Source organism: Crinia signifera, chromosome 7 (genome assembly GCF_055691185.1).
Source record: "Crinia signifera chromosome 7, ASM5569118v1, whole genome shotgun sequence".
NCBI classification, from domain to species: Eukaryota; Metazoa; Chordata; class Amphibia; order Anura; family Myobatrachidae; genus Crinia; species Crinia signifera.
Genome location: NC_139223.1, coordinates 158307569 through 158319825, shown reverse-complemented (window position 1 = coordinate 158319825; position 12257 = coordinate 158307569). Strand labels below are relative to the sequence as shown.

Sequence of the window (12257 nt, the reverse complement as noted above, 5' to 3'; positions counted from 1 at the left end):
GACTCTCAAGTCTACAACACAGGGCAGTGAGGGCACAGGGCAGGTCACGGAGCACAGCACAGGGCAGTGAGGGCACAGGGCAGGTCACGGAGCACAGCACAGGGCAGTGAGGGCACAGGGCAGGTCACGGAGCACAGCACAGCATGGAGCACATGGCAGGAGCACAGCACAGGGCAAGTGAGGGCACAGGTCAGGCCACGGAGCACATGGCACAGAGCACAGCACGGAGCACACGGAGCTTCCCAAACACCCTCTTCCCTCTCCAAGATTGGAGTGAAGATGGCGGGGCGAGAATCCGACAGCGCGATGATGATGTTCAGCCTCGTTATTGGTCCGGAATTCAGACGGGAACTCCCGAGCCGGCTCGGATCTGGCCCGGATGCCCGATATTCGGATCTGTCGGATCTCGGGGATCCTGACCCGCTCATCTCTAGTCTTAACATTAATGTGTTTTTTTAATATTTGTACTGTTAATAACTAAATAAATTCAAGTCCTTCTGTGCATTCGTAGAATACTGATCATGTCTTTTTAAATGTTTTTTTTATTTATGTGTGTTATTATAGGATTTCCAATGAAGCCCCATCACACCTGGGATTTGTCCCACAATCAACCTCAGGGTATATAAAGGAGAACCCTAGCAGCAACAAACATTCCAGCTCCTGATGAAGGCGTGTGAACACGCCAAAACTCGTTGAGCCACTGCATCCTGCTCTAGCACTTTATTGGAGAGCCATCCATCTCACACCCTGTTCCATCTCAAAACCTTGGAATTCCAGAGGACACCACACCCGGACCAGTTTTATATCTACCACTTTGGATCCCCTAAAATCTGCAGCCAATATATTTGATACCAGCCGTACCTTAAGGACTGCCTTACCTTCTCATCTACCGAGAGAGATTCGGGAATCCACCACTGGGAAATCTCCGGTAACTATACATCCTGGTGTTGATTTGGACCAAAAATATCAATTTTTTGCCCCAACATTGATTGCTAGCTGGAAATTATCCTTTTTTAAATACATTTTTATCATCATTTTTTCACTTTGAGAATTCTCATATGTAATGTATTGTATATAATTTGTATTTAATTTCTTTTTAATATTGGAATAAATTCAGTAAATACCCGAGCGCTGTATCATATCTCTATATTTCTTGTTCTTGCACTTTTGGGAGCCTTACACCCTCCCGATACAGCAGCTATAGTTACACTGGTGGTTCCTTTCCTTTATCCTACCAGTTTCAGACCCATTTTTTTGGTGTCATAACGGGTCTGAACCGAGATTCCTCCCTCCCCCCCCCCCACCCGCCCCTGGGCAGCGCAGGGAAGGGAATAATCACGCTGGGGGCAGGGGGTCCCTGCAGTGTATGTTATATCAGTGGCGGGGTCCCTGCAACTACTAGTTCCCATCCACTGCAGGGACCTCACCACTGATATAACATACACTGCAGGGACCCCCTGCCCCCAGCACGATTATTCCCTTCCCTGCGCTGCCCAGGTAGGATCCGGGCTGTGGGGTTGTGGGGCTGGCTGCTGCTCTTCCGCCTCCCCGTGTCCCCACCTCCAGCATCTGTATCACCGGAGAGTACTGCAGATGGCTGGCTCCTGCACCCAGCAGTGGCGCGGTGAGTGTTACAATCTTGCTCCTCAGTCTGTGCATAATGTATGAAGCCTGCTGGGGGGGGGGGAGGGGGGGAGAGAGACTGCCCGGTGTTCCTCCCGGCAAATGGATGCATGGGGGAGGGGGGGGGGGCACAGTGAATAAGGCCTCATGTTAAGATGGCCCTGAGGGAGGGGGAGGGGGGGTAAAATGCCCAGAATGTACCGTTTTCACTATCGCTTTCACACCGCAAACCTGCTTTAGACCAGGTATTTAGATGCAATGTGAAAGGGGTTAAACTTGCTCTGACCCCTTTTAAAAAAACATTTTAAATACCTGGTCTAAGCAGGTTTTGCGGTGTGAAAGCAGCATAAGCGAGCTGGGTATAAGGAGCAAAATCTGCACTCAGGTTAGAAATTGGCTGGGCAAAAGGAAACAGAATTCTGGTAAATGTAACATTTTCTAATTGGAATAAGGTTTTAAATGGTGTACCAGAAGGTGTGGAACTGGTGCCACTCCTTTTTTTTATATTTTATTAATGACCTAGGTCCTAGGAGATGGTCTAAGAGGCAAAGTGTCCATTTTTACAGATGATTCTAAATTGCGTAAAGCAGTGGTTTCAAGCTCATGGCCCTCAGCTGTTGTGGAACAGCATGGTCCCAGCATGCCCTGCCACAGATTTTATATTATGGATTGCTAAAACTGTGGCAGGGCATGCTGGGACATGTAGTTCCACAACAGCTGGAGGGCCATGTGTTTGACACCACTGGTGTAAGGTAAATAGATCAGACCAGAATGTCACCTCTCTACCCTAAACTGGAGGGTTAGGCAGCAAATTGGAAACTTATGGCGGGATGTACTAAAGGGAAAATGCGGTAAAACCCCCGTTTTACCGCATTTTCCTATGTACTATCACCGGTTCGCCCCGTTTTCGCAGGCCAGGGTATCGCCACCCAGAGGGTGGCGATACCCTATAGAAGCCTATGGGCTTCTTTCGCCGCCCGACGTACGCCGTCCGCGCGCCGCCCCCCCTCCCGTCCTCCTTTAACCTCCTCCTCCCCCTGGTGTGACAGCCGGGAGGACATCCGGCTTCAGGGGGGAGGAGGAGACGCAGGGGGACGCTGGCAGCCGCCGGGAGGTGACGGAGACCCCCGCAGCCAACATCACAGGTATCGCGGGGGTCTCCGTTACCGCAGCCCGATGCTGGCCGCATATGTTAGTACATATGCGGTAGCATCGCGGCGGCTGCCGTGCGAAGGGCGCGGATGTATGTTGATACATCCCGCCATTAGGTTTCATTTTGACAACTGTAAGGTAATGCATTTTGGGACCAGAAACAGGTGAGCAATCTATTATTTAAATGGGAAACATTCTTGGGGAATCATTAATGGAGAAGGATTGGGGGTTGCCCATAGACAATAGACTCAACTGCAGTGCTCAATGTCAAGGAGCAGCAGACAAGACCAACAAGGTATTAGCATGTATTAAAAGGGTTATAGAGGCTAGGGAAGACTGGATAATCATGTCACTGTATAAATCATTGATACGTCCTCATGTGGAATATGTTGAACAGTTCTGGGCACCACTAGATAAACAGACATCTTGGAACATGTAAAGGTTCAAAGAAGAATAGCACAATTGATAAAGGGTCTGGAGTCATTGGGGTATGAGGAAAGGTTAGCCAGGATAGGTATGGTTACACTGGGCTATGAGGAAAGGCTAGCCACGTTAGGTGTGGTTACATTGGGCTATGAGGAAAGGCTAGCCAGGTTAGGTGTGGTTACATTGGGATATGAGGAAAGGCTAGCCAGGTTAGGGATGGTTACATTGGGCTATGAGGAAAGGCTAGCCAGGTTAGGGATGGTTACATTGGGCTATGAGGAAAGGCTTGCCAGGTTAGGTGTGGTTACATTGGGATATGAGGAAAGGCTAGCCAGGTTTGGTATGTTACATTGGGGTATGAGGAAAGGCTAGCCAGGTTAGGTGTGGTTACATTGGGCTATGAGGAAAGGCTAGCCAGGTTAGGTGTGGTTACATTGGGATATGAGGAAAGGCTAGCCAGGTTAGGGATGGTTACATTGGGCTATGAGGAAAGGCTAGCCAGGTTAGGGATGGTTACATTGGGCTATGAGGAAAGGCTAGCCAGGTTAGGTGTGGTTACATTGGGATATGAGTAAAGGCTAGCCAGGTTAGGTGTGGTTACATTGGGATATGAGGAAAGGCTAGCCAGGTTTGGTATGTTACATTGAAGTATGAGGAAAGGCTAGCCAGGTTTGGTATGTTACATTGGGGTATGAGGAAAGGCTAGCCAGGTTAGGTGTGGTTACATTGGGGTATGAGGAAAGGCTGGCCAGGTTAGGTGTGGTTACATTGGGATATGAGGAAAGGCTAGCCAGGTTTGGTATGTTACATTGAGATATGAGGAAAGGCTAGCCAGGTTTGGTATGTTACATTGGGGTATGAGGAAAGGCTAGCCAGGTTAGGTGTGGTTACATTGGGGTATGAGGAAAGGCTTGCCAGGTTAGGTGTGGTTACATTGGGGTATGAGGAAATGCTGGCCAGGTTAGGTGTGGTTACATTGGGATATGAGGAAAGGCTAGCCAGGTTTGGTATGTTACATTGGGATATGAGGAAAGGCTAGCCAGGTTTGGTATGTTACATTGGGGTATGAGGAAAGGCTAGCCAGGTTAGGTGTGGTTACATTGGGGTATGAGGAAAGGCTTGCCAGGTTAGGTGTGGTTACATTGGGGTATGAGGAAAGGCTGGCCAGGTTAGGTGTGGTTACATTGGGATATGAGGAAAGGCTAGCCAGGTTAGGTGTGGTTACATTGGGGTATGAGGAAAGGCTAGCCAGGTTAGGTGTGGTTACATTGGGGTATGAGGAAAGGCTAGCCAGGTTAGGTGTGGTTACATTGGGGTATGAGGAAAGGCTAGCCAGGTTAGGTGTGGTTACATTGGGGTATGAGGAAAGGCTAGCCAGGTTTGGTATGTTACATTGGGTTATGAGGAAAGGCTAGCCAGGTTAGGTATGGTTACATTAGGATATGAGGAAAGGCTGGCCAGGTTAGGGATGGTTACATTGGGGGATGAGGAAAGGCTAGCCAGGTTAGGGATGGTTACAATTGGGCTATGAGAAAAGGCTAGCCAGGTTAGGGAAGGTTACATGGGGCTATGAGGAAAGGCTAGCCAGGTTAGGGAAGGTTACATGGGGCTATGAGGAAAGGCTAGCCAGGTTAGGAATGGTTACACTGGGCTATGAGGAAAGGCTAGCCAGGTTAGGGATGGTTACATTGGGCTATGAGGAAAGGCTAGCCAGATTAGGGATGGTTACATGGGGCTATGAGGAAAGGCTAGCCAGGTTAGGGATGGTTACACTGGGCTATGAGGAAAGGCTAGCCAGGTTAGGGACGGTTACATTGGGCTATGAGGAAAGGCTAGCTGTTAGGAGTCCCAGTGGACTGCAAGACTGAAATATACTTGCTGGAGGAACAGACAAACGGAGGCAGGATTGATTAAACTCACTGCTTTAGCAGGATAATAAATCAGGAACAGATACAGGTATCAGAACAGGAACAGGTATTAGGCATCAGGTGACAGGACTCAGGTACAGGTAACAGGAACCAGGTAACAGGAACCAGGTATCGGGTCAGCTACAGCAGTACAGACATGGCTGAGAAAGCTATCACTGGCCCTGAGCTCAGGGCAAATGCAGTTTTTAAACCAGAGCAGACCAATCGCTACAGCACACAGAGACAGGCCCCTCAATTATCAATATGTGCTGCAGCTGGGAATGACATTCTGAGAACAGCCCAGTCCAGCTGATTATACCAGCTGGAACTGCTCTCAGAAACCACAGTTCTGCAGGCAGAACCCAGCAGCAGCACCTCTGGCCACACAGAGGTACTGCAAGGTGAATATAACAACAGCAGCACCTCTGTGTAACCAGAGGCACTGCAGACCAAACAAGACATAAATGGAAGTCCTGACATAATGCCCCCCTTGAGAACGCGGATTCCAGACGCCTCCTGGAAATTCAAGCTGAGGCTTCTCTCACTGGGCAGAGCAACAGTCCATTCCGGCACGAACAGGACATCATATGTGGACAGGACCTCCGATATGGCAGACACTGGCTGGATCTTGGTCAATCGGAAAAAAACATTTCTCCACGATTGACAGCCGTCACGGCGGCCCTCAAGACATGCCTAATGACAGGCGCAACCTGGTCCTCGTGCCCGAAGGCAAGGGCAGACAGGACCTCATGCCCGAAGGCAAGGGCAGACGGGACCTCATGCCCGAGGGCAAGAGCAGAAGGACCCCCTCCTGGGTCTATGATACATGGAGCCCCTTCTGGGCCTGAACCATCATACTCAGCAGGTGGACCCTCGCGGACCTCTGGGACAGGACAGACAGGAACCTCACGGACCTCTGGGACAGGACAGACAGGACCCTCACGGACCTCTGGGACAGGACAGACAGGACCCTCACGGACCTCTGGGACAGGACAGACAGGACCCCCTCCTGGGGCTATGCCACCGGCTGAGGCATCGGCCACCCCTAAACTCACTGCTTTATCAGGATCATAAATCAGGAACAGGTACAGGTATCAGAACAGGAACAGGTATTAGGCATCAGGTGACAGGACTCAGGTACAGGAACCAGGTAACAGGACTCAGGTACAGGAACAAGGTAACAGGACTCAGGTACAGGAACAAGGTAACAGGACTCAGGTACAGGAACAAGGTAACAGGACTCAGGTACAGGAACAAGGTAACAGGAACAAGGTAACAGGAACAAGGTAACAGGAACAAGGTAACAGGACTCAGGTACAGGAACCAGGTAACAGGACTCAGGTACAGGAACAGGAACAAGGTAACAGGACTCAGGTACAGGAACAAGGTAACAGGACTCAGGTATCGGGTCAGCTACAGCAGTACAGACATGGCTGAGAAAGCTATCACTGGCCCTGAGCTCAGGGCAAATGCAGTTTTTAAACCAGAGCAGACCAATCGCTGCAGCACACAAAGACAGGCCCCTTAATGATCAATATGTGCTGCAGCTGGGAATGGTATTCTGAAAACAGCCCAGTCCAGCTGATTACACCAGCTGGAACTGCTCTCAGAAACCACAGTTCTGCAGGCAGAACCCAACAGCAGCACCTCTGGCCACCCACAGGTATTGCAGACCAAGAAATGATAGCAGCACCTCTGGCCACACAGAGGTACTGCAAGGTGAATATAACAACAGCAGCACCTCTGTGTAACCAGAGGCACTGCAGACCAAACAAGACATAAATGGCAGTCCTGACACTAGCCAGGTTAGGGATGGTTACATTGGGCTATGAGGAAAGGCTAGCCAGGTTAGGTGTTGTTACATTGGGCTTTGAGGTAGGGCTAGCCAGGGTAATATGGTTACATTGGGCTATGAGGAAAGGCTAGCCTGGTTAGGTATGGTTACGTTGGGTTATGAGGAAAGGCTAGCAAGGATAGGTATGGTTACATTGTACTATGAGGGAAGCAGAGGGTTTAGCCTATTTGCTATCAACTTGGCATAAATCTTCAGATCTGTGTTCAAGAGGGCTATCGGCCGATAGTTAGACACCGTGGGTGACATTCTATGGGAGGAGATGTGTGTTTTTTGGTGAATATTAGTAAAAAAAATGGCGACATCGCATTTTTCCTTGAAATCGCATATTTAATAGGATGCGCTAAGGAACGGATATCGCATATTATGTGCAATAACTCATGATTTGGACCCTTTCGGGGGAGGCAACTATGCAGTGTCTGGGCTGCAGAAATTATGTGTACCCTCTACTATTTGGCCACAGGCTCCACTCAGTCTGTGACCTCAATATCCTTGGGGGTATCACAGCCCACTTTAAGCATTTTACTCAAGTGTTACTTGCTTTAAAGAAGTTGTGGCGCACATACATCAGATTCCCACGTTCTGAGTTGGAGTGGCAGGACCACAAGGTGGCTTTCTATAGACTCTCAGCATTCCCTCACGTGCTGGGAGCTATAGACTGCACACACATTGGGATTAGGGCACCGCACGTGCGGGGATACGTCTATGTCAATCGGCGATGGCGGCACTCTTTGAACGTACAGGTGGTATGTGATAGTCATCTCAATTCCTTAAGGAATTGAGCATTTATCACTTTGGGCCATCCAGAAATTATTCTCCCACGCCACCATACCAACAGGATAAAACCACTCTGCAATAAATCCTATTTCAGTGGAGGACTAGAGCGGCGGGTTGTGATATCCAGCGCCCGTCAAACCACTGACCTGCGGCGCTGAGGACTTCCAAGCTGCAGGCGGTAACCATCTCCTCCTGACACAGCGATTACAACATCGACCGCAGCGTCCGAGGACCGCAGATTGCAGATCCCCCCTTGGAGCCTATCCAACCCAGCTGCCAAACAACTGACCCGGTAAGCTCCGGACCACCTTTGTGGAACTACATGGACATTCATGCGCTAATACAACGAGTGGTGAGATCAATATTTCTGGAACTTATACTGTTTATTCCCTACTCAATGGAAATTCAATTGGAGACTTAATTAGTCCGAGGACTCTGGTCCATAGGACCTTGCCTACTATAAGGGATTATTGCCCATATTTATTACCTAATTACCGTATCTACCATTTTAAGTGTCTAATACTGTTGTTTTTAATAAATGTTTAATTTTTTACTGGTTCTTATGCGCTCTCAATAATTTGTGTATTTCTATTCTATTAACCTTTGCTGGGAGCTGCATACCAGTTGCTACCTTATCCTACAAGTACTTATTCAGAGCAATTAATTTGAATTTTAGTCTGCACCTGATGTTTTACATTATCTACCTTGCAATTGATAAACATTTATGCCAAATATGCATTGAAATGACATTACTGGACAATACTTCCTTTGGTTAAGGACTACATTATTTAGTCCCCACATTATTTGACATATGTTTTAGTCCTGAATTTTTTTTAAGAATATTATTAAACTATTTGACACATTACAACTGGTGGATAATCTGTGGTATGTAGGCATGGCAGCTAAACCACCAGTACACCTCTGTGTTTTTGGGCCACATACATGTTAGGCTGCTAGAAAGAATGTTAAAGTGTTGATCAATATCAGCAGTTGTGGAACTACAAGGCCCAGCATTATGACCAATTTGAAAGTAGGAGCAGGCAATTTTTTTTGGAGATAGTTTGGGGTGAGACAGCGCTATCCTGTTTGTATTGGTGTTTTGGGAATGTGTAAATGAGCAAAGAATGAAGATTAGAGAATAGATGTATAAAACAATGTTAATTTATTCAAAGGTTAGTATAGAAAGGAATATATTAGGAATATATTAGTATGCAAGCAGCTTGAAGTAAAGTGTCCATATATTGTGCTTGCACCAGACTCTGATGTATTGGGGATGTTGGGGTGGTGGAATGGTAATTAGGTAAGAAGGGGGGGGGGTTACCTCTATGGGTATTTAATTGGTGTTTTAATTACACCTGTGAGGGTCCCCAAAGTGGGGATTCCTGTGGCAAGTGTCACCAGAAGAGTGTTCCCAAACGGGTTTTCAGATAGTCTGTCCTAGACTTCTTTAGCTACCGTAGGCCCTGTGGCAGGACCTACGGTCTCTCCTGGTGATTTGTCCCAGGAATGGAGTCTGGGTGATGGGGTGGTAATGTCTGTGTTCTCAGCAGGGAGGTGCCTTATGGGCTTCGGGCGATTTTGGTGAACCCCCTTACAATCTCATAGGTATGGTTACCTATGCCCTCTCAGCTACAGTTACAAACACTGCTAGCGGCGTCCCGCATCGCAGTCTGATGCAAAGTGTGACTCACGGTTCCTTAGGAGGATGGGTTGAAGTTCTCTGCGGGGATGTATCAGTGTTCAGTCTGCCCCCGGAGCTCTCCTTCCTCCTCTGTGCAGATGTGTGTCACAGTGTTCCTCCGGCCACTTCCTGGTCTCCGATCTCGCGAGATTTCAGGCGCCGGGTGTACAGCGCTGGTGCGCTGCGTTAGTCTGTTCTGGGTCTCTGTTGGAGCAAGAAATCACTTGGTAGGATGATGTGGGATGCGAAAATGTCTGTATTAGCAACGCGTTTTGGCTCCACTGGCCTTTCTCAAGCTTGAATAAAGGGGTCCCCCCCCCAGGCTTCACCCGATCCAGCGCTGGTCTCCCTTCTGCAGAGCCGGCTACCCCCGCACTGACAGCGGGGACAACCGGCTTTCTCCGATGGAGCTAACAGCTTCTGTCGCGCTGACTCCCTGCGCTACACAGGCTGAGAGCGTCTTCGGCTTATGTGTCTCCATGGAGACGCATAGCTCAGCCAATCAGGGCTGAGCTATGCATCTCCATGGAGACGCATCGCCCAATCACGCTCTCAGCCTGTGTCACGCTGGGACAGCGCGACATAAGCTGTTAGCTCCATCGGAGAAAGCCGGTTGTCCCCGCTGTCAGTGCGGGGGTAGCCGGCTCTGCAGAAGGGAGACCAGCGCTGGATCGGGTGAAGCCTGGGGGGGGACCCCTTTATTGGGGGGGGTCCCCACTCCTCCAGGTACCCCGTCCAAGGCTGACCAGCCACGGTGCTCATGGTACGGCCGGGGGACCTAATGTAAGAAGTGTCCCCTGGCTGTGGCATGACACTGCGGGCTGTTGGAGCCCGGTGCTGGTTTCAAAATACGGGGGACCCCCAGATTTTTTGTCCCCTGTATTTTGGGAACCATGACCGGTCCAAGAGTCCGGGGCTGGTTTCAGAAATACGGGGGACCCCTACGCTTTTTGTCCCCCGTATTTTTGGAACCAGGTCCGGCTCAATGAGCCCGGGGCTGGTTATGCTCAGGAGGGGGACCCCACGCAATTTCCCCCCCCCCAAAAAAAATTAAGATCTCAATGATCTGTGCAGCGTTCTGTCCAACTCGCATATCAGAACCTGGTCTGATTTTTTGGCGAATTTAAGACACATTTCCAAAATTCACATCTCATTAAATATGCGATTTGTATACTTTTCAATGGGAAAACATCTAGATGCGAGTTCCAGCGCGAGTTAAAATCGTACTTTGTAAAAGTGCGATTTTGCGGCAAAATCTGCGATTTCTGCTGTTTTTCGCTTCTCATTAAATATGCGAAAATGGGATTTTGGCCGTTTTTTGCGAAAATTTCACAAAAAAACACACATCTCATCCCATAGAATGTCAAAGCTGCATTTTTCCCCTGCTTAGGAAATGCAGCTATTCTAGCCTCCAACATTTCAGCAGGAAATGAGCCTACACAGTCAACATAAACACTAAAACGTAGCACCGCGTCCCCTCGCATGGCTCGCTGCGCTCGGCTCGCTATTTTATTCTCCCACTATGCCCTAGTTGATGGTAAGGCATGAAATACTGCCTGTTGGCACATTTTTGCTCAAAAAGACAGTAAAAAACCCCATGTCGAATTAATGACCCTGTTGACCTTACCCATGTTGACCTAATGACCATGTCGACCTTAAGTCATGTCGACCTAAGTGCATGTTGACCTAATGGTGTCGACCTGATGCTTGTCGACCATCATGCTGGTGACCCAATGACCGTATGCCGTTTGGTGATAGAATGTCAATGTCACTTTATTAACCAAGTATGTATCGAACTGGCACTGTATGTAATAAACTTCGAAATGAGTTCTACTTGTTGAGTGTTCCCTTATTTGGTATTTATTAGCTCATGTGGTGCCGTTCCAAATTTTGAAATGGCCACAGTTGCAATGAAGCTGTCACAATAATTTGTTGTAAACCAGTGTGTCCACGCCAAGGAGTGAGAGGGCGTCAGTGACCCAGGAGAGGGCGTCAGTGACTAGTGTTAAAGTCGAGTTGCACACACGCCATTTTAGGATAGTATGGGCGCCATTTTGGTTCGCAGAGTTGCGCAAATAAAGTATAATACCCGAGTCTGTGTAATGAAGTGGACCATAAGCGCAGCCATACTAATACACATAAATTCATAATATCACATTTACACCAAATAAAATATAGTTAATTAAAGGTTTAGTGCACTACACATAGTTAAATCAACCACACACAATTATTTCTGTATAATGTTTAGTATTGTTATGTTCCGTTTCTCATGCGCAGCACTCTGGTCGTAGCGAAAACTTTGCAAATCATAAGGTCCGATAATTACGGACAAAAATCCATATTCCATGTACTATTTCTGCTAGTTTAAAGTGTACTTAGTATTGTTAATTCAACTGTATCACGTGTTATACTGTGTTCTTTCTTTCTGTAACCCCCTGATGTCCGCTATGGACTAAAATACACTATTAGGAGAATCTAGTTCCTCACTTTGAGTTATATCCTTGTCTCGACTATTATTCGCATCTAGTGATAAAAGGTTTATTACGGACATTGTCCTTAAAAGGTATTCGCAGTTTTGGTACTAAGTACTGCGAAGAGATACTCAATTACTGGTGTCGATCCAGCGTGTACAATACATGGAAAAGGTCCGCTACGCTTTGTTCGCACGTAGCTAGGTTTAAAGGGTAAGCAGGATACGGAAAGAGTACGTAAACAGTGCACTTCACTTATTGTCCTTCTGGTAATATTTATATCGGTATTGATAATTGAGGGCCCGTCCGCGCGTTACATCCTTTAAAGCACTTTACCAAGCGCAGTGCTTGATCCTATACCAGCAAAA

At 48.0% G+C, this 12257-nt stretch overlaps 1 protein-coding gene across 1 annotated transcript in view; it reads left to right on the top strand.

Moving 5' to 3' along the window:
- The first annotated feature begins 501 nt into the window (after positions 1–501).
- Positions 502–12257, top strand: part of MPP4 (MAGUK p55 scaffold protein 4) — a 151428-nt gene continuing 139672 nt past the window's right edge. The window contains exon 1 of the mRNA XM_083154085.1: positions 502–928. The gene's annotated coding sequence lies outside the window, so the exon portion shown is untranslated. The remainder of the gene's footprint in view (positions 929–12257) is intronic.